Source organism: Bos mutus, chromosome 11 (genome assembly GCF_027580195.1).
Source record: "Bos mutus isolate GX-2022 chromosome 11, NWIPB_WYAK_1.1, whole genome shotgun sequence".
Classification (NCBI taxonomy): domain Eukaryota; kingdom Metazoa; phylum Chordata; class Mammalia; order Artiodactyla; family Bovidae; genus Bos; species Bos mutus.
Window position 1 is genome coordinate 11,237,175 of NC_091627.1, and position 21,958 is coordinate 11,259,132.

The 21,958-nt window shown below is 39.9% G+C and overlaps 1 protein-coding gene and 1 long non-coding RNA gene across 6 annotated transcripts in view; one reads left to right on the forward strand and one right to left on the reverse strand.

The window, feature by feature from the left end:
• Window positions 1-5,451, reverse strand: part of LOC138989851 (uncharacterized) — a 47,071-nt gene extending 41,620 nt beyond the window's left edge. For 2 of the 4 annotated variants that reach the window (XR_011465983.1, XR_011465982.1), the window contains exon 1: window positions 5,093-5,451. This is a non-coding gene — a long non-coding RNA (uncharacterized lncRNA). The remainder of the gene's footprint in view (window positions 1-5,092) is intronic. The other 2 variants (XR_011465981.1, XR_011465980.1) reach the window with 1 other exon arrangement.
• The window catches only part of NR6A1 (nuclear receptor subfamily 6 group A member 1), a 226,543-nt gene that overhangs the window by 96,596 nt on the left and 107,989 nt on the right, over window positions 1-21,958 (forward strand). The window lies entirely within an intron of this gene.

Here is a 21,958-nt window from a genome sequence, read left to right on the forward strand (position 1 = left end):
CTATATCTGTTTTGTTCATCATTCAGCCTGGGTCTAGCACTGTGCATGATACATGTTTGAATAGTCTCTGGCAGATCAAAATTTTTCACCTCCCAAGTGCTCTGTCATTTAGCCTCCAGTATTAGATGTATTTTTTGAACCACCACTGGTAACAAAGATTTATAAGTGACTTGTTAAAAGTCACCTAGCTAAATAGTGGCAGAGCTAAAATTTCATGCTGTATCTAATCCAGCCAGTTTCTTGGATGTGAACCTAGGTTTTTGGATTTTACAGTATAGCACATTATCTCCCCTAAACGTAGTTCTGCTATTTGCTTTTGAAAATCTCTTGCTTTTCATGCTCTGAAAAGATTTTGTGACATGTTCAACATTCTTCAGTTATTTGGCATCATCATTAAGAAACACCTACTATTTCTAGTTTCTGCTAGATTATTTTCAACATTAAAATGATTGTACAGATATAGTACAGCTCTTGCCCAGGAATTCCTTCTATGACTGGTTTTATTTTCTTTTTTAAAGTTTTTATTGAAGTATAGTTGGTTTACATTGTTGTGTTAGTTTTAGATGTATGGCTTTGATTTTTAAAAGACATGAATTTTCTTTCTCATACCTGCAGGAAGCTATTTTAATTTCTTAGTCATGGGCAATATTAGAATTTTCATGTTTTTGTTTTAATCACCAAGAATTAGTAGAAATGTTATTCAAAAAATATCTCCAGGAAATATTATTTCTTAATTTAAGAAATGATTCTTATATACTAAATAGCATTAAATTAGTATTAAAAACACCTCATGATATTAAAATTTGTTGTTCCACCTACCTTTTCAAATGATAATTTTCTTATATTCATTCAATCCATTTAATATTTCTAAGACTTTGTGAAATTCTTTGTGCAGTGTTGACAGCTTTCATCTTCATATGTTTGTTTTAATTAAAATTTAAACAGAGAATTGTCTGTGCTGTATATCAGCCTTGACCCTTCTATTTCCATTCTCTGTGTTTGGGAAGAGTCTCAGACAGTGAATTGAACCTTAAGCCCTTACTGTATTTTCACAGAATTGACATTTCCAGAGTATTTTCTAATGTGCCGGGAGTTCAAGATCTTTTATATATATGATCCTTGAACCTTAAAATGACTGTCAGGAAGGCATTAATATTTGCGTTTTATGTATGAGGAATCTGAGACAAAGAGAGGAAGTGACTTATTAAAGATCACATAGTAAATAAGTGGCAGAGCCAAGAATCCAACCAATGTCCACCTGACCTTAAAAACCAGTTTCTTGCACCAAGCAGGAATAGAATGGGTTGAGAATGCATCCAAATTGAAGAACCTCGTATTCATGTTTATCATGTCTGTTTTATTTGATGGTAAATTTGATGGTTAAGACATGTAGTCATGACACTAAATGCCATTCTGGAACATTCTACTGTGGCCACTGCTGCATGTCTGTCATTACTGTCTTAATATTCTTTATAACCTTCATTATAGACCAAGGGAAAAAATGAAATCTTTGGTTTCAAAATGTCTGTTTTAGACATCTCTGAAGTATCATGGTACTCACTACCTTGTCACTGTGGCTTTTGCTTAGAGATCAATTTCTTTCATGTCGAGCTGGATGTGCAGTTAAAAACGTGTTCTGGATATAAGCATGGTCTAGTTGGGCTTCCCAGGTGGTGTTAGTGCTAAAGAACATGCCTGACAATGCAGGAGACATAAGAGATGTGGATTCCATTCCTGTATCGGGAAGATCTCCTGGAGGAGGGCATCCAACCCACACCAGTATTCTTGCCTGGAGAATCCCATGGACATAGGAGCCTGGTGGGCTACAGTTCATAGGGTCGCAGAGTCAGACATGACTGTAGTGACTTAGCAATCATACGCTCTAGATCAGTACTGTCCAACAGAACTTTCTGCGGTTCGAAATACAATTTTTTGCTTTGTCCAGTATAATAGTCACTAGTTACATACATGGGGCTATTGGGTGCTAGAAATGCATGCAGCTAGTGTGATTGAGCAACTGAAATTTTAAATTTTATTTACTTTTTATTTAAATTCAAATAAAAATAGCCACATGTAATTATAGCATAGTTTGAGGTTGTAATTGATCCTTGTGTTTGGTGAGTAATGATAGAATTTGAAGAAATCCAACAATTAGTAGTAGTTTAAAAGTTGCATATTGGTTTTCCAACAACATAAAATTTGGTGTGTGTTTATCCTAAAGCCATAGAACCAAATAGAGTACAACAGTTCATATTTCCAAAGCACTTTTTGATCATTCACAATCTCATCTGATGAGTATTTCAGGTATGCTATCATTTGGAACTTGTGTTTGCTAATGGATCACAGAAGAAAGAAGAACAAAACCATTTACAACTTTGTTGTGCCGTGTCCCCTCATTTTGAAATGGACATTATTCTGGCCCCTTGGTGCTCAGGTTGCAGCATGAGAGCTTGCAGAGAAACCCATGTACTGTTCTCTTCTGCTCATTGAGATCGAAGAATATCCCTCTCCCCTCACCTAGAATTACCAGTAATGTCATTTCTTATATCTAAAGAGAAAGTGGAGACGGTTTCTTTATTTAGCCAGCAAGCTATAATAGTTTGATATCCAACAAAAGAAAATGTAGTTTTCCTTTCTACAATTTCAAAGTAAATCCTCAGGGCTTCAATTTTAGTTGTTTTGGAAAATACGACCCAGAACTCAGAAATGTTCTACCTAAGATTAGTTTTTAAATTGATGTTTTCCAAAGAAACTTTGGATGGAATTAAATAATAGATTTTATATGATAACTTGAAAATGAATTTGTTTCCCTGAAGTTTTGATAGATCCAGCTTCATTTTGCTTGCTTGGTCTTATGAAATAATTTGTAGACCCTATTAATTTTGTTATGTGTCACTTGTGTTACTTAGTGTATATTTTTTTGCTGTCATTTTATTTGTAAAATACCCTTCTCCTTTCTATCAGAGTTCACAACTAATCAACTCTGGGTGCTTTTGATTTTTCTGACTATGCCAGGGCATTGAATGAAGTTCCCTGTAGTGAGAAAAGAGAGCACATGGGACTCGTGACTTTATGTACTCCAACAATGGAGCTTTTATGACATTGGAGGTGGTTAAAAAAGCTAGAAGTAGCTCTTAAACATGGCATTGCCGTGTTGCCCCCCTTTTTTTTTTTTGTATTCTTAGAGCTGCCAGGAGTGCATCGGGCCTGTAATTTCCTGTTCTCTGAATCCCCCATCTTTCTCCAGCTCCAAGCTTTGTGTCCCACAGCCTGTGACTCTGTGCTAACAAATCGCTATTGTCCAGTGGGGCGAATGGTGGCTGGAACTAAAGAATTGCTGTCTGGTTTCTATTCAAATCCAGGTAGTGAGATATATGAATGGACTTTTCGAATCGTCATGTGAATAACGTCTGCTCGGCATGAAGGCTCAGAGCCATACTAGGAAAGATTAACTCCTAGGCTGACCACTAACATTTTTTGTGATAGGAGGTAGAAACATTCCCAAGTATCATTTTATTCATACTTAATTTTCCATTTCATCTTCCAGAAGTAGAGTTAGCCATTCAACTATTTGGGCACTTTTCTCTCAAGTGGTAGTGTTTCTATTGGTAATATGGAAGTTTGGGAAAATGCTAAGTTGTTTTTAACGTAGAGTACTGTTGTTTTCTGTGAAAAGTTTTCTACTTTACATCTAACTGACATAAAGTTATCTTTGTAGCATATTTGCAAAAATGAGAGAGAGAGAGAGAGAGTGGCTTTCTCTGAGAAATCAAGCAAAAGTGCTTTCTAACCATTGAAGGGAAAATCTCCTTTTTTCCAGTGCATTCTGAATACTTCTTTGCTTTTTTTTCCTCCCAAAGCACAGATTTATACAAAGAAAATAGAAACAACTTCAAATGCAATGTATTAACCAAACAAGCAAACCTCCTTCAAATTAGGAACCATCGTAAACATTTGTAAGTATAGCAGAATCGGGATTTTTTAAAATTAGGTTGGAAGCTTGACTATAATTCATAATTCTCATTACCCTTGGAAAATTGTTATGTTATCTTTCTCCTGTATACCTGAAAAAATGTCCACAGGCTTAAAGGGCCATGCTTTTTACATTCCTTCCATATTGTAGGTACTATGGAACGAGAGAGCCTTTTATGTTTCTTTTTGTCTTAAACTCAGACAGCTTTGTAAGCAGTAGTGTGTAGATTACAAGAGTTAGACAAAAGCAGGCGCGACTGAGAAGAGTTGAAGGGGGGAGAGCTTGGGGCACTTCCTGTCACTCAACACATTCCAGATCACTAAAAAATTTCCACACCCTCTGCGTTTCCCTCTTGCCCACCCCAGATCCCAGTATTTTCTGATTCCATATGTTGTGGTATTCATCACACTCCTTTGCTATCACTGGGCCCTGGCAAGACTGCTTCAGAGAAGATGCATTCCTTTAGATTGCACAAAGCATAGCTGGGAAAATGGCTGGCAGTTTCAGAATCTAGTCACGATCGCACGCATGAGCACCTCACACATCCATGCCCCTTTCCCCCCCTCTCCCGCCCCTGCAGCTGGCTGACCTGTCTCACCCACTGCTGGCCTATCGAACGGCCAGGACTGTCTGGTTTTGGCTCATGCCTTTGTCCATGTCTGGCTTAGTTCCTCTCTGTCTACGCTTGCCTCTACCCCCACCGCCCCAGGCGGCACAAGTGTTTGGCCACACAAAACTACAGATAGAAAAGGTGGTAAAAACTACAAACTTTGCTAGATTTTCCAACAGTTTATTCTTTCGTTTATTCAATTTCTCCCTTCTTTAATACTTCATTTTAAGAAAACACATACGAAATTAATTATCTAAAGGCAAAGAATGCAGAGCAACCTTTGTGTTCCTTATAATAACTGACTTCATAACTCTCTCCAGCTGCGTTATGGGGTGTGTATAAAAAGCTTCTGTTCTGAGAACAAAGGAGCACGTGCAGAAATGAGACTAAAAAATCCACTGACAGTATTTCACCACACAAATTACTTAAAAGATTTTAGTCAAGACTCTCAACAGATTCAATGTTAAAATGGTTTTTAGTTTAAAAAAAAAAAAATTGAAAGTGCTTACCCAGTAAAAGAACCGAAGTAGTCCTGAACTGTTACGTAAGACTTTTTATAGTTGGATCTTTGTCAAAAGGGGGTGGGGGTGATGGGAGAAAGCAGCAACAACAATCAAAAAAGTTCGAGCTGCTGTGGCTTAGAGGACAACTTCTGTGTTTCCAGATAGGATTCTTGCTGCAGAAATGGAACTCCCAGCCAGCACAGCATCCTGTCCCGGTAGAGAAATGAGTTTGTCAGTTTGAAAAAAAAAAAAAGGTACTGGAACCCAGACTAGACGAGGTATTGAACCGCACCAGATTTCCTTGCAGCCCTGTCTGCTCAGCTCGCATTGAACTATATATGACCCAGATGATGGACAGAAGCACATTCAGTCATGTGCACACTGGAAGAAAGCGGATTTGCTGGTCCCTGGCAGTGTTGGGGTTTGTCTTCTGATTGGGCTGTGCCCTGATCAGTGAAATGTGAAGCCCTCACCATTCAGAGGCCGTAATTCAGGACTGGCAGTTTGAGTGTCTGGCTGCCTCTAGTCACTGAGAGAGACTTTGAAGGTGTTGCTTTTGTTTGGTGACATTACCCACTCAGAGGCTACTTACACCTATGTACTAGTATTTGGAGCAATGCTAGTCTTTCTGAAATGCCAGAAGGAAGCCAACTTGGCTTGAATTCTGTATCATCTTCTTGTTGATGAACTTTGTTCTAACTTAGCCCAATTATTTGATTTGAGAATTTTTGTGATCTTAACCAAGGCTTATGTCTAGACCACACCCCAGCTGTGATTTTATGGGTTTGATAAAGTAAAAATAAAGGTAGCATTTGATTTTGAAGCTTCCTAGATGATATAAATTGTTCTTAATGAAAATTGGATGGAAGGACAGCAGAGAAGTTTGGGATTCTGGAGTCTTTGAATGTGCTAGGAAGACGCTTTATCTCTTACTATTGCCTTTGTGAAGCTGTCACTCTTATCCTAGTCCTTAATCACATAGGCAGCTGCTGGGGGGAAGCTACTGAAGTGTTTACCCCATTGAACTGTGACATAGTCGTTAATTATGCAAGAACCACAGTCTACTCTCTCTAGTCTATCTGAACTAGGGTCCTTGGGATTTATTTTCTGTCTTTCTGGGCCACTAGGAAACAAGACCATTATTTGGACTGTTGGTTGTGACATTTTTGTTTAGTGTATGAAAGTTGCTTTGTTTAATGTAAATTGACATTAAAAAAATTGAATAAAGTTGTTTTATGGGAGCTTAGCACTGATAATAGGAAATCTACCCTACATGGACCAATTGATCTCCCCCTCCGCCCCCCCAACCCCGGAGACTTTCTTGTCTCTTTAGGAATTAACTTATATATAATCCTAAACTGGTATTTAGACATAAAAATACTTTGGTTTATTTTCTGCGCTTTTTAGACTTTTAGAAATAAATCCACGGGCAGTGTGTAACATCTGTCAATTTTTCTGTAAATTCTAGGTTTGGGTGTTTAAGGACTTGTTATTTCTTAGATGTCATGTAGTATCTTATATATGGTAACTGCCTAGGAATTCTCTTGTCTTAACCTGGAGAAGCTGAGTTGATACACTGTGGGATATAACAGTGATCAAAGTCAAAGAAAAGGGATGTTCACTCTCTGTAAACTACAGAGCAGTCATTCCTTTTTTTTTCTTTAAATTGTGGTAAAATACACATAACGTAATATTTATTATTTTAACCGTTTTTAAGTCTATAGTTTTGTAGCATTAGGTACATTCACATTGTTGTGCAATCATCCCTGCCATTTTCTCCAGAGCATTTTCATCATTGCCCCAAACTGAAACTTTGTACCTAACATAACATTAACTTCTTAGTCCTTCCTCCCCGAGCCTCTGGCAACCACTATTGTTTCTGTCTCTATGAATTTGACTACTCAAGATACCTCATAAAAGTAGAATCATACAGTGTTTATCTTTTTGTGACTGGTTTACTTCACTTAGCTTAGTGTCCTCTAGGGTCATTTATGTTGTAGCATGTGTCAGAACTTCCTTCCTTTTTAAGGTTGAATGATATTCAGTTGTATGTATAGACCACATTTTGTTTATCCTTTCATCTGTTGATGAACACTTAGTTGCTTCCACCTTTTGGCTATTAAAACAGTCATTCTCGCAGATATCCCTGGTGGTCCAATGATTTAAGAATCTGCAGCTTTACAGTGCAGGGAATTCAAGTTCAGTCCCTGGTTGGAGAACTAGGATCCCATATGCCCTTTTGAGCCCTCGCCACAGCTAGAAAATCCGTGTTCTGCAACTAAAGATCCAGTTGATACAATGAAGATCCCACATGCCCCAGCTAAGATCCAACAAAGCCAAATAAATACAACAAATTTTTTAAAATACGTTTTAAAAAAGACAATCATTCTTGACCATTCTTCTTGTTATCTTAAGAGGGCTTCTTTACAGAGCTGTTCTGACCATCTTAAAAGCTATTCCTTTTTATAAGTTGGAAGCGTTTTGGTGTGCCTTTTAACTCTAGACTGACTGCTGCTGCTGCTGCTGCTGCTGCTAAGTCGCTTCAGTCGTGTCAGACTCTGTGCGACCCCATAGACAGCAGCCCACCAGGCTCCCCTGTCCCTGGGATTCTCCAGGCAAGAACACTGGAGTGGGTTGCCATTTCCTTCAATGCATGAAAGTGAAAAGTGAAAGTGAAGTCGCTCAGTTGTGTCCAACTCTTAAGGACTGCAGCACACCAGGCTCCTCCGTCCATGGGATTTTCCAGGCAAGAGTACTGGAGTGGGGTGCCATTGCCTTCTCCGACTGACTAGATCCTAATATCAAATTTACTAGAACAGGGCAGATTCTTTTCAGGCTTCTTGGATGAGAGTTAATATATAATTCTTCTATGCTTATTTTTTATGGGGTTATCTTTTCCTTTTTTTGAGTTTCCCTAGTGGCTCAGAGGGTAAAGCGTCTGCCTGCAATGCAGGAGACCTGGGTTTGATCCCTGGGTCGGGAAGATCCTCTGGAGAAGGAGATGGCAACCCACTCCAGTACCCTTGCCCGGAAAATCCCATGGACAGAGGAGCCCGGTAGGCTACAGTCCCTGGAGTTGCAAAGAGTCGAACACAACTGAACAACTTCACTTTTCACTCTCTTTTCCTTTTACACTGTGAGCTCTTCCTGGGCAGGGACTATGGTCAATTTTTTTTGAATTGTGCCTTTTATATCAATAAAAATTAGTTGGAAGAGTGTGAATTAATAATAGAATAATTTATTGGTTTTTTATTATGTGCAAGACTCTAACAGATGTTTATTATATGCATTATTTAACTTTCAAAACAACTCTGAGATAAGTACTGTTATCTTTGTTTAATATTAATAAGTAAGATAACTTGTTCAAGGCTTCACAGCATTTAAAAGATAAAACTGGGATATGAACCTTGTCTCTTTTGGCTCCTGAGCTGTAATGGAAACTTAATAGTGAGACGATGATCAGTGTGTTTAAATGCAGATTAAGCCTATGCATTGATTCGAAATCAGTTATTCTTTCATTAGGCATCAGGAGCTATAGCCCTGTGATAGATATGATTCCTGAGTGGATACTTGGAGGAAAGCTTGCCAGTTAATTACTTGAACCTTCAATAGGGCTGAACAATCCCTTGTTGAACTCAGTTTGCAGATATTCCTGTGTATGTAAATTCTCTTTCTTACATTATTTTCAAATTGCAGTTAAATGAATGCACTAAAACAAATGTGTGGATGTTCTTCATATATATACATATATATATTTATATTGTACTGTTCTAGGTTCTAAGAAGAGTCAGGAATAAAAAAGAATGCTTCTCTGAGGAAGTGAATATACAAGCTGAAAGACAAATGATGACGAGAAGAATCCTTGAGTGTAAAGATTCTGAAGAAGTGTGATCTGGGCAATGAGAATGAGATATAAGAGCTCTAAGATACTAATAGGATTGAGTGTGGTGTGTTTGAGGAGCAGAAAGAGTAGAATAGCTGGAGTGGAGTGAATGCAGGGAGGAGGTCATGTTGAAAAGGTGGGATGGGACCCTATCATGTAGGGTCTTGAGAGCTGTGATAAGTAACTTGGATTTTTTCCCAAATTTGATTTTTTTTCCCCCAAATGGTGGGAAATTGGAAGGTTTTAAGCAGAAGAGTCCTCCTGCCACTACTGCAAAGTACATGGAATCTTAATTCCCATACCCTATGCAGTGGAAATGCAGAGTTATAACTACTGGAACACCAGTGAATTCTGCTGACAATACCTTTAACTGGAGTCCTTCCCAGGCTGGAGACTTTGCCAAGGCTTTTGTATGTTAGTGGCCAGCTCTAGTTGTCCTAGCAGAATGATACCTCTTTAGAAGAGTGCTAGAGCTACCATTGGTTGCATTGCTCTTTCCACATCAACAAGAGTCTCTTGTTTTCACAACATTGCTGTTTGGATAGGGTTTTGTATGCTTGTTTTTTTGTGTTAATTTAGGCTAAAATTCAATTTTAATTACACTTGATCTTTCAGTGTCAGTAATTTAAAAAAGCATTTCCTTCACACATGTTGATGACTCATTGTTTAATTTATGTAATATACTTAAAGTCATACTGATAGGAATCTGAAATTGATAAATAAACAGGAACTTTCCCAGTATTCTTAAATAAAGTTGTAATTAGATATTCTGACTCTAGTAGAATTAATTGCTAACATTTCTCCCATATTACTTGATTTTTTTCAAATATTCTGAAAAATATTGAACATCACATACCTGATAGTCTCATAGGTCAGTTCAATTCAGTTGCTCAGTCATGTCTGACTCTTTGTGACCCCATGGACTGTAGCATGCTAGGCTTCCCTGTCCATCACTGACTCCTGGAGCTTGCTCAAACTCATGTCCATCGAGTCGGTGATGCCATCCAACCATCTCATCCTCTGTCGTCTCCTTGTCCTCTCGCTTTCAATCTTTCACAGCATCAGGGTCTTTTCAAATAAGTCAGTTCTTTGCATCAGGTGGCCAAAGTATTGGAGTTTCAGATTCAGCATCAGTCCTTCCAATGAATATTCAGGACTGATTTCCTTTAGGGTGGACTGGTTGGATCTCCTTGCAGTCCAAGGGACTCTCAAGAGTCTTCTCCAACACCACAGTTCAAAAGCATCAGTTCTTCGACACTCAGCTTTCTTCACAGTCCAACTCTCACATCCATACATGACCACTGGAAAAACCGTAGCTTTAACTAGACGGACCTTTGTTGGCAAAGTGATGTTTCTGCTTTTGAATATGCTATCTAGGTTGGTCATAACTTTTCTTCCAAGGAGTAAGTGTCTTTTAATTTCATGGCTTCAGTCACCATCTGCAGTGATTTTGGAGACCCCCAAAATAAAGTCTGTTACTTTTTCAACTGTTTCCCCATCTATTTGCCATGAAGTGATGGGACCAGATGCCATGATCTTAGTTTTCTGAATGTTGAGCTTTAAGACAACTTTTTTGCTATCCTCTTTTACTTTCATCAAGAGGCTCTTTAGTTTGGGCCTTGCTCAGTAATTTTTTTTTTTTTTTCCTGACTGTATAGAGCTTCTCCATCTTTGGCTGCAAAGAATATAATCAATCTGATTTCGGTGTTAACCATCTGGTTATGTCCATGTGTAGAGTCTTCTCTTGCGTTGTTGGAAGAGGGTGTTTGCTATGACCAGTACATTCTCTTGGCAAAACTCTTTGCCCTGCTTCATTCCGTACCCCAAGGCCAAATTTGCCTGTTACTCCAGGTGTTTCTTGACTTCCTACTTTTGCATTCCAGTCCCCTATAATGAAAAGGACATCTTTTTTTGGTGTTAGTTCTAAAAGGTCTTGTAGATCTTCATAGAACCATTCAACTTCAGCTTCTTCAGCGTTACTGGTTGGGGCATAGGCTTGGATTACCCTGATATTGAATGGTTTGCCTTGGAAACGAACAGAGATCATTCTGTCGTTATGAACTCCTTATTGCCAAATTCAGACTTAAATTGAAGAAAGTGGGGAAAACCACTAGACCATTCAGGTATGACCTAAATCAAATCCCTTATGATTATACAGTGGAAATGAGAAATAGATTTAAGGGACTAGATCTGATAGACAGAGTACCTGATAAACTATGAATGGAGGTTCGTGACATTGTACAGGAGACAGGGATCAAGGCCATCCCCATGGAAAAGAAATGCAAAAAAGCGAAATGGCTGTCTAGGGAGGCCTTACAAACAGCTGTGAAAAGAGAAGCGAAAAGCAAAGGAGAAAAGGAAAGATATAAGCATCTGAATGCAGAGTTCCAAAGAATAGCAAGGAGAGATAAGAAAGCCTTCCTCAGCGATCAGTGCAAAGAAATAGAGGAAAACAACAGAATGGGAAAGACTAGAGATGTCTTCAAGAAAATTAGAGATACCAAGGGAACATTTCATGCAAAGATGGGCTTGATAAAGGACAGAAATGGTATGGACCTAACAGAAGCAGAAGATAATAAGAAGAGGTGGCAAGAATACACAGAAGAACTGTACAAAAAAGATCTTCACAACCCAGATAATCATGATGGTGTGATCACTCACCTAGCCAGGCATCCTGGAATGCGAAGTCAAGTGGGCCTTAGGAATCATCACTATGAACAAAGCTAGTGGAGGTGATGGAATTCCAATTAAGCTATTTCAAATCCTGGAAGATGATGCTGTTAATATGCTAGCAAATTTGAAATTTTGACGCCAGCAAATTTGGAAGACTCATCAGTGGCCATAGGACTGGAAGAGGTCAGTTTTCATTCCAATCCCAAAGAAAGGCAATGCCAAAAAATGTTCAAACTACAGCACAATTGCATTCGTCTCACACACTAGGAAAATAATGCTCAAAATTCTCCAAGCCAGGTTTCAACAGTATGCAAACCATGAACTTCCGGATGTTCAAACTGGATTTAGAAAAGGCAGAGGAACCAGAAATCAAATTGCCAGCATCCACTGGATCATCGAAAAAGCAGGAGAATTCCAGAAAAACTTTGACGTCCTTTGACTATGTGGATCACAACAAACTGTGGAACATCCTTAAAGAGATGGGAATACCAGACCACCTGACCTGCCTCCTGAGAAATCTGTATGCAGCTCAAGAAGCAACAGTTAGAAGTGGACATGGACAACAACAGACTGGTTCCAAATAGGAAAAGGAGTACGTAAAGGCTGTATATTGTCACCCTGCTTATTTAATTCATATGCAGAGTACATCATGTGAAATGCCGGGCTTGATGAATCACAAGCTGGAATCAAGACTGCCAGAAGAAATATCAGTAACCTCAGATATGCAGATGCTAGCACTCTTATGGCAGAAAGTGAAGAAGAACTAAAGAGCCTCTTGATGAAAGTGAAAAAGGAGAGTGAAAAAGTTGGCTTAAAACTCAGCATTCAGAAAACTAAGATCATGGCATCTGGTCCCATCACTTCATGATAAATAGATGGGGAAACAGTGGGAACAGTGAGAGACATTATTTTCTTGGTCTTCAGAATCACTGCAGATGGTGACTGCAGCTATGAAATTAAGACTCTTGCACCTTAGAAGAAAACTTATAACTAACCTAGACAGCATATTAAAAAGCAGAGACTGTACTTTGCTGACAAAGGTCCATCTCGTCAAAGATATGGTTTTTCCAGTAGTCATGTATGGATATAAGAGTTGGACTGTAAAGTGAGGTGAGTGCCAAAAAATTGATACTTTTGAACTGTGGTGTTGGAGAAGACTCTTGAGAGTCCCTTGAACTGCAAGAAGATCCAAGCGGTCCATCCGTAAAGGAAATCAGTCCTGAATATTCATTGCCAGGACTGATGCTGAAGTGAAACTCCAGTACTTTGGCCACCTGATGCAAAGAACTGACTCACTGGAAAAGACCCTGATGCTGTGAAAGATTGAAGGCTGGAAGAGAATGGGACAACAGAGGATGGGATGGTTGGATGGCATCACTGACTCGATGGACATGAATTTGAGCAAGCTCCAGGAGTTGGTGATGAACAGTGAAGGCTGGTGTGCTGCAGTCCATGGAGTCGCAAAGAGTTGGACTGAGCGACTGAACTGAACTGAACTGAACCTTCAAGGTCAGATTCCCTGGAGATTCCCAGTCTCTTTGTCCGATCCCAGGGCTGGGAAGCCTGACATGGTGCTCAGAACCTTCACTAACAATGGGAGAACTTCTTTGGTATTATTGTTCTCCAGTTTGTGTGTCACCCACGGGTATGGGATTTGGTTTAATCGTGATTGCGCCCCTCCTGCCATCTTGCTGAAACTTCTTCTTTGTCTTTGGATGTGGCTTATCTTTTATTGGTTGTTTCCAGCATCCTTCTGTTGATGGTTAACAGCTATTTGCATTTTGGTGCTCTTGCAAGAGGCAATGAGTGCATTTCCTTCTACTTCGCCATCTTGAACCAGAATATACTTATCCTTATTACTTATAGTCATTTGATTTTCTTTTTACTTAAAAATGTTATTTATAAACCACTAAATTGATTTTAAAACCCACTTAAGGGGCATCCTGAACTTTGAAAATATTATAGAGGAGAAATCTGAGGCTCAGAGAGGTTATAATTTGTCCAGTGTCACATAGCAAGGAAATATCAGAGCTGGTACTTAAACCATAGCTTGATTCTAAAGCCCTTACTTGGTACATTGTATAACTTTTCTAGTGGTGATAACCTTCAGTCGATCTGAACAAAACTAAAACACCATAAATGACCTTTGATAATGATCTTTGATAATAATATGCATGCCTGTGCTCAGTCACTTCAATCATGTCTGACTCTTTGCAACCCTGTGCACTCCAGCCCACCAGGCTCTTCTGCCCATGGGATTCTCCAGGCAAGAATACTGGAGTAGGTTGTCATGCCCTCCTCCAGGGGATCTTCCCGACCCAGGGATTGAACCTGCATCTCTTCTGTCTCCTGCATTGGCAGGGAGTTCTTTACCAGGAGAAGCCCAATAATGATTATATAAAATGTAAATTTTCTAAAACAGAGGCTGCAGGGTGGGACAGAAATATTCTTTTTCTGATCATGTCCTCTGCCTTTTTCAAAGAGCTGTTGGCCACTTAGAGTTGTCTTCTGTATCTTGGACAGAATGCAGTTGATATTACTCATTAGTTGTACTGGGAACCAGCAGATTCCCAAAGCACTTGTATCTCATTACTCAGCCTAGCCCTGAGCTAATCTTGGCTTCTTAAAATAATAGCTGTGTGAGACCTAGCTTCTGAGAGTGAGAACATGGCCTCTCAAAAGTGAGCTGTTGCAACGTAACTTGTAGTCAGTGCTCAGCTACAAGACAGGATATATCCAGTGTCTGAGTCCAGCCCTTCTGTTTTCTGACCTGGTTATGGTAGTACTGGTTGAGTTAATTTTAAAGAAAGGAGAAATCATGTCCTCCTTTCCCCTGGAGGATAAGGGAAGGGAAGGGAATTAATATTTGTTGTTTACTGTGAGTCACGTGGTTTACTCTAGGCCCTTTTGACAGAGGTTTTAATTTAATTCTCTTGACAATTCCATGAGAGAAAAGTTATTATCCCTACTTTTTTCATTTGTTTTATTTCTCAAGTTAGCATAAAGGAAAACTGATTGTTGGTTATATCTTTTTTTGAATTTCAACACATGTGTGATTTATGTAACCACTTCTACCATCAGGACACAGAACAGTTACAGTGCCCCTGCCCCAAAACTATTTTGCATATTACCCTTATTTTACAGAGAAGAAACATTGAGACTCAGAGAGAGGAAATGATTCTTAAACAGTCAGAAAGTCAGGTAGTGACTGAGGTTGGGACGGAAACTAAACTGTACCTAACTTTGCAAATCATACCTTCACATCAGAGCTGAATTGTAACTCTGAATTGATGAGACTTTGTAGAAGTGGACATTTCTAGGGTTAAAGAATAAAGGGTTATGTCATAAGATGGAAACCTTTGAAAACCCAACACTGTGGAAATAGAGCTCCTTTCTTATTCCTGTGTAGTGTGGGATTTGCCTTGTATACCTCCAACACTTAATCAGTACAGATTCATGTTTTTGTCTTCATGGAGTAGCTTTTCAATGAAAAACAGAAGTTTAATCTTCCACTTATGTCCTTTAGTAACCAGCTGGGTCTTGTTTTTGTTTTTGCTTTCTTCTGCCATGACTTGGGCATAGGTGTTTTTCTTTGCCGGGCTTAAATGGAGTTGACTCTCCAAAGCTTCTGAAGCAGTTTCTTGCTTGAATAGACAAAAATAGTCAGGTACCTCAATGTCTGCTAGGGAGTAGAGTAAAATCACATGGGTAGGATTGGGTTGAAGGCATGAGCCATAAAACATTACTTTTATGGCTGCCAAGAAAGTTCATTTTTTTTAAGAGGCTGGTCCAATGTTAGTGATTGATTATATAATTAAAGTAGGAATTTTGGATAATTTCTTCAGTATATGATAAAATTACTTTTCCTCCCCCATTTTGTCTTCCCATGGATCACACCAAAGGTAAAGATGGGAAAGTAGAGTGGGGAAAAAAACAAAAAAGATTTGAGAACCACAATGGGCCAAGCCAGATGGTAGGTGCTTTGCAAAACTGTTATTTTGAATTCTTATAATGTTTATTGAGTTGGCATGGTCATTTCCTCCTTACACAAATGAAGAAACCTGAGATACAGAGAGGTTAAGTCTCTTCTTCATCATTCCTGAGACAGAGCCAGTAACCTAACTCAGGTGTTTTTTATGGGTTTTGGTTTTTGGTCTTTATGGATTTTGATTTGTTTTGGTGTGGCTCCAGTGCTGTCTCTTTGTATTATCTTATTTGCTGTATTCACTAAAGCACTTCCAGTGCCTCTTAAGGGCATTGCCAGGGTTCAGAGAATGGTGGTGGTGATTGTACCCTTTAGGACAGACTTTTTTCCTCTAAAGTATCAAAATCATTCTTGAGCGTGTTAAATTTAAAAACAGATTCAATTTAGAGTTGTGTTATGGTGCTGTCAGCATCATTTACAAATTCAGGCTGTCAAAATCTTCAGGAGCTGATTGCAACATGGAGGGACCTAGGGCTGTTGATATTTGGAATATCTGCTGATCCAGAGCCTCATGGTTACTAGGCAGAAGGTGATAGAGCAAAAGGTACTTGGCTTTGGACCCCATGTGGGGTCAAATTATATTACAGGAAGAAGCCAGAGCTAAATTTCAGGTCACAGAGAGCTGAACCTAGGCTGGTACCAGAACTCCCAAAGGATATTTCTGAGGCAGGCCATTGGTGGCCAGTGCTTTGGCCTTACTAACTAGGTCTCTCCAAGCAGGGCTATTAGCCTGATGCATAGAGAGGTCATGTTCAGGAGATAACTGCCACTGAAGTTATATGCTTTCTAGAAGTTTACACGTTTACCATTCTGAACAGAGTCCTAAGTGCCCACTGACAAAATATAACATGGCAAGTAGTAATTTCCTTAAGCAATTTTAAGGGAGCTTGGTGTTCTCTGAACTTCTGTGAATCTGTGGTTTGGTGAGTGAATGGGTATGGAGTCTCTCAGTCATGTCAAACTCTTTGCAGCCCCGTGGACTGTAGCCCACCAAGCTCCTCTGTCCATGTAATTTTCTGGGCAAGAATACTCGACTGGTTATCACTTTCTACTCCAAGGGCTCTTTCCGACCCAGAGATAGAACCCTTATCTCTTACGCCTCCTGGATTCTCAGGGAAATTCTTCACCACTAGTGCCATCTGGGAAGCCCTGTGGTTTGGTATCTGACATTAATTTGGGGGGAATTCTCAGCCATTATTACCACAAATATTTCTTTTGTTTCTTTGTTTCTTCTTCTAATATTCCCATTTACACACATGTAATACCTTTTGTTGTCCCACAGTCCTTGGATAGTCTGTTCTTTTGTTGTAATCTTTTTTTCTCTTTGCTTTTCAGTTTGGGGAGTTTCAGTTGTCTTATCTCTATGCTCAGGGATCTTTCTTTAGCCATGCCCAGTCTAATGAACCTATCAAAGCCTTCTTCATTTCTATTACAGTATTTTTTATTTTTAGCATCTCATTTTAATTTTTTTAGAATTTCTCTCTACTTAAATTATCCATCTGTCTTTCATGTTGTCTGTTTCCCATTAAAGCCCTTAGCATATTAATCATAGTTCTTTGAAGTCCTGGTCTAATAATTCCAACATTTCTCTGATATCTGATGCTTGTTTTGCTGTTCAATATGCCTTGTGGGTTTTTTTGTTGTTGTTGTTAAAAATTGAATGCAGTATACTAGGTAAAAACTGCTATAAACAGGCCTTGAGTAATGTAGTGGTAAGATGTGGGCAAGGGGAAGCATTCTATAGTCCTTTGATGAGGTCTCAGTCCTCTGGTGAGCCTGGGCCCCAGAACAGTGAATTTTACTAGTGCTTCTCATTTTTTTCCCCTCTTGGGGGAACAGGATGGCTGGGTGGTCTGAAAGTGGGTATTCTTCCTTCATATGGGAAGCAAGATGAGGCTAGAGTTGGGTATTTACCTTCTTCTGAATTGGTTAGTCTCTGATAAAACTCTAGCAAGTTAGGCTCTGACTGCAAGGAGATCCAACCAGTGCATTCTGAAGGAGATCAGCCCTGGGATTTCTTTGGAAGGAATGATGCTAAAGCTGAAACTCCAGTACTTTGGCCACCTGATGCAAAGAGTTGACTCATTGGAAAAGACTCTGATGCTGGGAGGGATTGGGGTCAGGAGGAGAAGGGGACAACAGAGGATGAGATGGCTGGATGGCATCACTGATTCGATGGACGTGAGTCTGAGTGAACTCCGGGAGTTGGTGATGGACAGGGAGGCCTGGCGTGCTGTGATTCATGGGGTCGCAAAGAGTCGGACACGACTGAGCGACTGGTCTGATCTGATCTGATCTGAAAATAATTTTTCCCAGATGTGGGCCATGTTAAGAACAAAATGCTCTGGTATATTTCAGGGGTCGTTTTCCCCTCTCTATTCCAGAAGCAAGAAGGAATTTTTCTGTGACACTCACTGTGAGGTCCTGGTAGAGGTCTTGGAGGTAAAACTCACAAAAGCGTGGAGCCATCCTGTGACTGGGTCTCTCTGAAGTTTAACTCTCAGAGTTATCCACACTTCTCCAACAGTTCATCAACTACAGCTTATGTGTTCTTAACCCTGGCACAGGTTGCTATGAAACTTTCTGCTCATGAGTTTCAGCTTTGGTGATAGTGAAAGTTGCTCAGTTGTGTCCAACTGTTTGCAAGCCCACGGACTATATAGTCCATGGAATTCTCCAGCCCAGAATACTGAAGTGGGTAGCCTTTCCCTTCTCCAAGGGATCTTCCCGACCCAGGAATCGAACTGGGGTCTCCTCCATTGCAGGTGGATTCTTTCCCGGCTGAGTTACCAGGAAGCCCCTCTGTTGTCTGTATCTGTCTCCATTTTGGGGACAGTGGTTTGCCATGTGATCTCATTTCTCTGCTGTGTCTAAGAAGAATTGTTGATTTTACATTTTGTTCAGTTTTTTCCTATTGGGACAGAGTGGCAACTTCTAGGCTCCTGACATGGCCAACTGGAAACTGAAAGTGGTATTGCTTTTTAAAAAACTTGAGATATGGCTATCATTTCTTCCTACTTTTAACCTTTCCTTGTGACTGTTCCAAGAGTTCAGTTCAGTTGCTCAGTCGTGTCCGACTCTTTGCGACCCCATGAATCGCAGCACGCCAGGCCTCCCTGTCCATCACCAACTCCCGGAGTTCACTCAGACTCATGTCCATCGAGTCAGTGATGCCATCCAGCGATCTCATCCTTTGTCGTCCCCTTCTCCTCCTGCCCCTAACGCCTCCCAGCATCAAAGTCTTTTCCAATGAGTCAACTCTTCTCATGAGGTGGCCAAAGTACTGGAGTTTGAGCTTTAGCATCATTCCTTCCAAAGAACACCCAGGGCTGATCTCCTTTAGAATGGACTGGTTGGATCTCCTTGCAGTCCAAGGGACTCTCAAGAGTCTTCTCCAACACCACACTTCAAAAGCATCAATTCTTCGGCACTCAGCTTTCTTCACAGTCCAACTCTCACATCCATACATGATCACAGGAAAAACCATAGCCTTGACTAAGACGGACCTTTGTTGGCAAAGTAATGTCTCTGCTTTTGAATATGCTATCTAGGTTGGTCATAACTTTCCTTCCAAGGAGTAAGCGTCTTTTAATTTCATGGCTGCAGTCACCATCTGCAGTGATTTTGGAGCCCAAAAAAATAAAGTCTGACACTGTTTCCACTGTTTCCCCATCTATTTCCCATGAAGTGATGGGACCAGATGCCATGATCTTCGTTTTCTGAATGTTGAGCTTGAAACCAACTTTATCACTCTCCTCTTTCACTTTTATCAAGAGGCTTTTTAGTTCCTCTTCACTTTCTGCCATAAGGGTGGTACCATCTGCATATCTGAGGTTATTGATATTTCTCCCGGCAATCTTGATTCCAGCTTGTGCTTCTTCCAGCCCAGTGTTTCTCATGTTGTTCTCTGCATATAAGTTAAATAAGTAGGGTGAGAGTATACAGCCTTGATGTACTCCTTTTCCTATTTGGAACCAGTCTGTTGTTCCATGTCCAGTTCTAACTGTTGCTTCCTGACCTGCATATAGGTTTCTCAAGAGGCTGGTCAGGTGGTCTGGTATTCCCATCTCTTGAAGAATTTTCCACAGTTTATTGTGATCCACACAGTCAAAGGCTTTGGCATAGTCAGTAAAGCAGAAATAGATGTTTTGCTGGACCTCTCTTGCTTTTTCCATGATCCAGCGGATGTTGACAATTTGATCTCTGGTTCCTCTGCCTTTTCTAAAACTAGCTTGAACATCTGAAGTTCATGGTTCACATATTGCTGAAGCCTGGCTTGGAGAATTTTGAGCATTACTTTACTAGCGTGTGAGATGAGTGCAATTGTGAGGTAGTTTGAGCATTCTTTGGCATTGCCTTTCTTTGGGATTGGAATGAAAACTGACCTTTTCCAGTCCTGTGGTCACTGCTGAGTTTTCCAAATTTGCTGGCATATTGAGTGCAGCACTTTCAAAGCATCATCTTTCAGGATTTGGAATAGCTCAACTGGAATTCCATCACCTCCACTAGCTTTGTTTGTAGTGATGCTTTCTAAGGCCCACTTGACTTCACGTTCCTGGATGTCTGGCTCTAGGTGAGTGATCATACCATCGTGATTATCTTGGTCATGCAGATCAGAGCTTGCTTTCTCAGACCTTGTCTCTGGCCCTTAGAATAAGTCCTCTCTCTGCACATTGATAAGGATCACATTTTCTGAATTCAAAATCAGGACAACATATGTCATATGAGATTCCCCCCAAGTTTTAAATAGACTATTTTTAAGAACTATTTTAGGTTCACAACAATATTGAGCAGAAAGTTCAGAGAGTTTCCATATTCTACCTTCCACATATATTGTACAACTTCCTCCCATCAACATCCCATACCAGAAGGGTACATTTATTACAATCAGTGAACCTATGTTGATACAGTATTATCACCCAAAATTCATAATTTACCTGAGGGTTCACTCTTCATATTTTATATACTGCAGATTTTGGCAAATGTGTCATGGGCTTTCTGTATGGAGATTTAGTTTAAATTCCTGAATATTGAAATTTATAGGACATTGGTTCACAGAGACTGCAGAATATTGTTATCTTGGAAAATTCAAGTACAAGCACTGTATGTAGATGAATCAGATCTGTTTCAGTGCTTTTCTGCTTTGACCTAGTGCTTGAAAGGGCCTTGGAATAGACTACCTAGCAGATAAGCAAAGATGCAGTCTTTGTTTGCTTCAGGTGGCTTGGCAGAGATTGCAAGAGTTCCCATGGTGGGCTGTTGGGGACCTGGAGGCTGTAGAGTCAGATAGATCTGACTTTCCCTAAAGGTATCAAACAACTGGAATTTGAACATGCATTGGTTTAGAGTCACCATTTTTTTCACCAGTGTTTCTAAAATATATGGCACATGTTGAAAGCTCTGAAATTGCTTTAATATTCAGAAGGATCAGTAAAGACCAGTTTTTCAGTTTTCCTGTGAAAGGATGGAAAACTAAAGAAGCCTGTCACTATGTTGCAGTGGTTTTTGAAGCAGACAATTTTAAGAAGAGGTGGCAAGAATATACAGAAGAACTCTACAAAAAAGATCTTAATGACCTGGATAACCACGATGCTGTGATCACTCACCTAGAGCCAGACAGACATCCTGGAGTGCAAAGTGGGCTTTAGGAAGCATCACTATGAACAAAGCGAAAAACATCTTAATGACCCGGATAACCACTATGGTGTGATCACTCACCTAGAGCCAGATATCTTGGAATAGGAAGTCAAGGGGGCTTTAGGAAGCATCACTACAAACAAAGCTAATGGAGGTGATGGAATTCAAGCTGAGTTATTTCAAATCCTAAAAGATGATGCTGTTAAAGTGCTATACTCAATATGAAAGGAAATTTGGAAAACTCAGCAGTGGTCGGTCACAGGAGTGGAAAAGGTCAGTTTTCGTTTCAGTCCCAAAGGACAATGTCAAAGAATGTTCAGACTACTGCACAGTTGCCCTCATTTCACATGCTAGCAAGGTAATACTCAAAATCCTTCAAGCTATGCTTCAACAGTACATAAACTGAGAACTGCTAGATGTACAAGCTAGATTAAGAAAAGGCAGAGGCACCAGAGGTCAATTTGCTAACATCTGTTGGATCATAGAAAAAACAAGAGAGTTCTAGAAAAACATCTACTTCTGCTTCATTGACTATGCCAAAGCCTTTGTGTGAATCACAACAAACTGTGGGAAATTCTTAAAAGAGATGGGAATACCAGATCACCTTTCCTGCCTTCTGAGAAATCTGTATGCAGGTCAAGAAGCAACAGTTGGAACCATACATGGAACAATGGAGTGGTTCAAAATTGGGAAA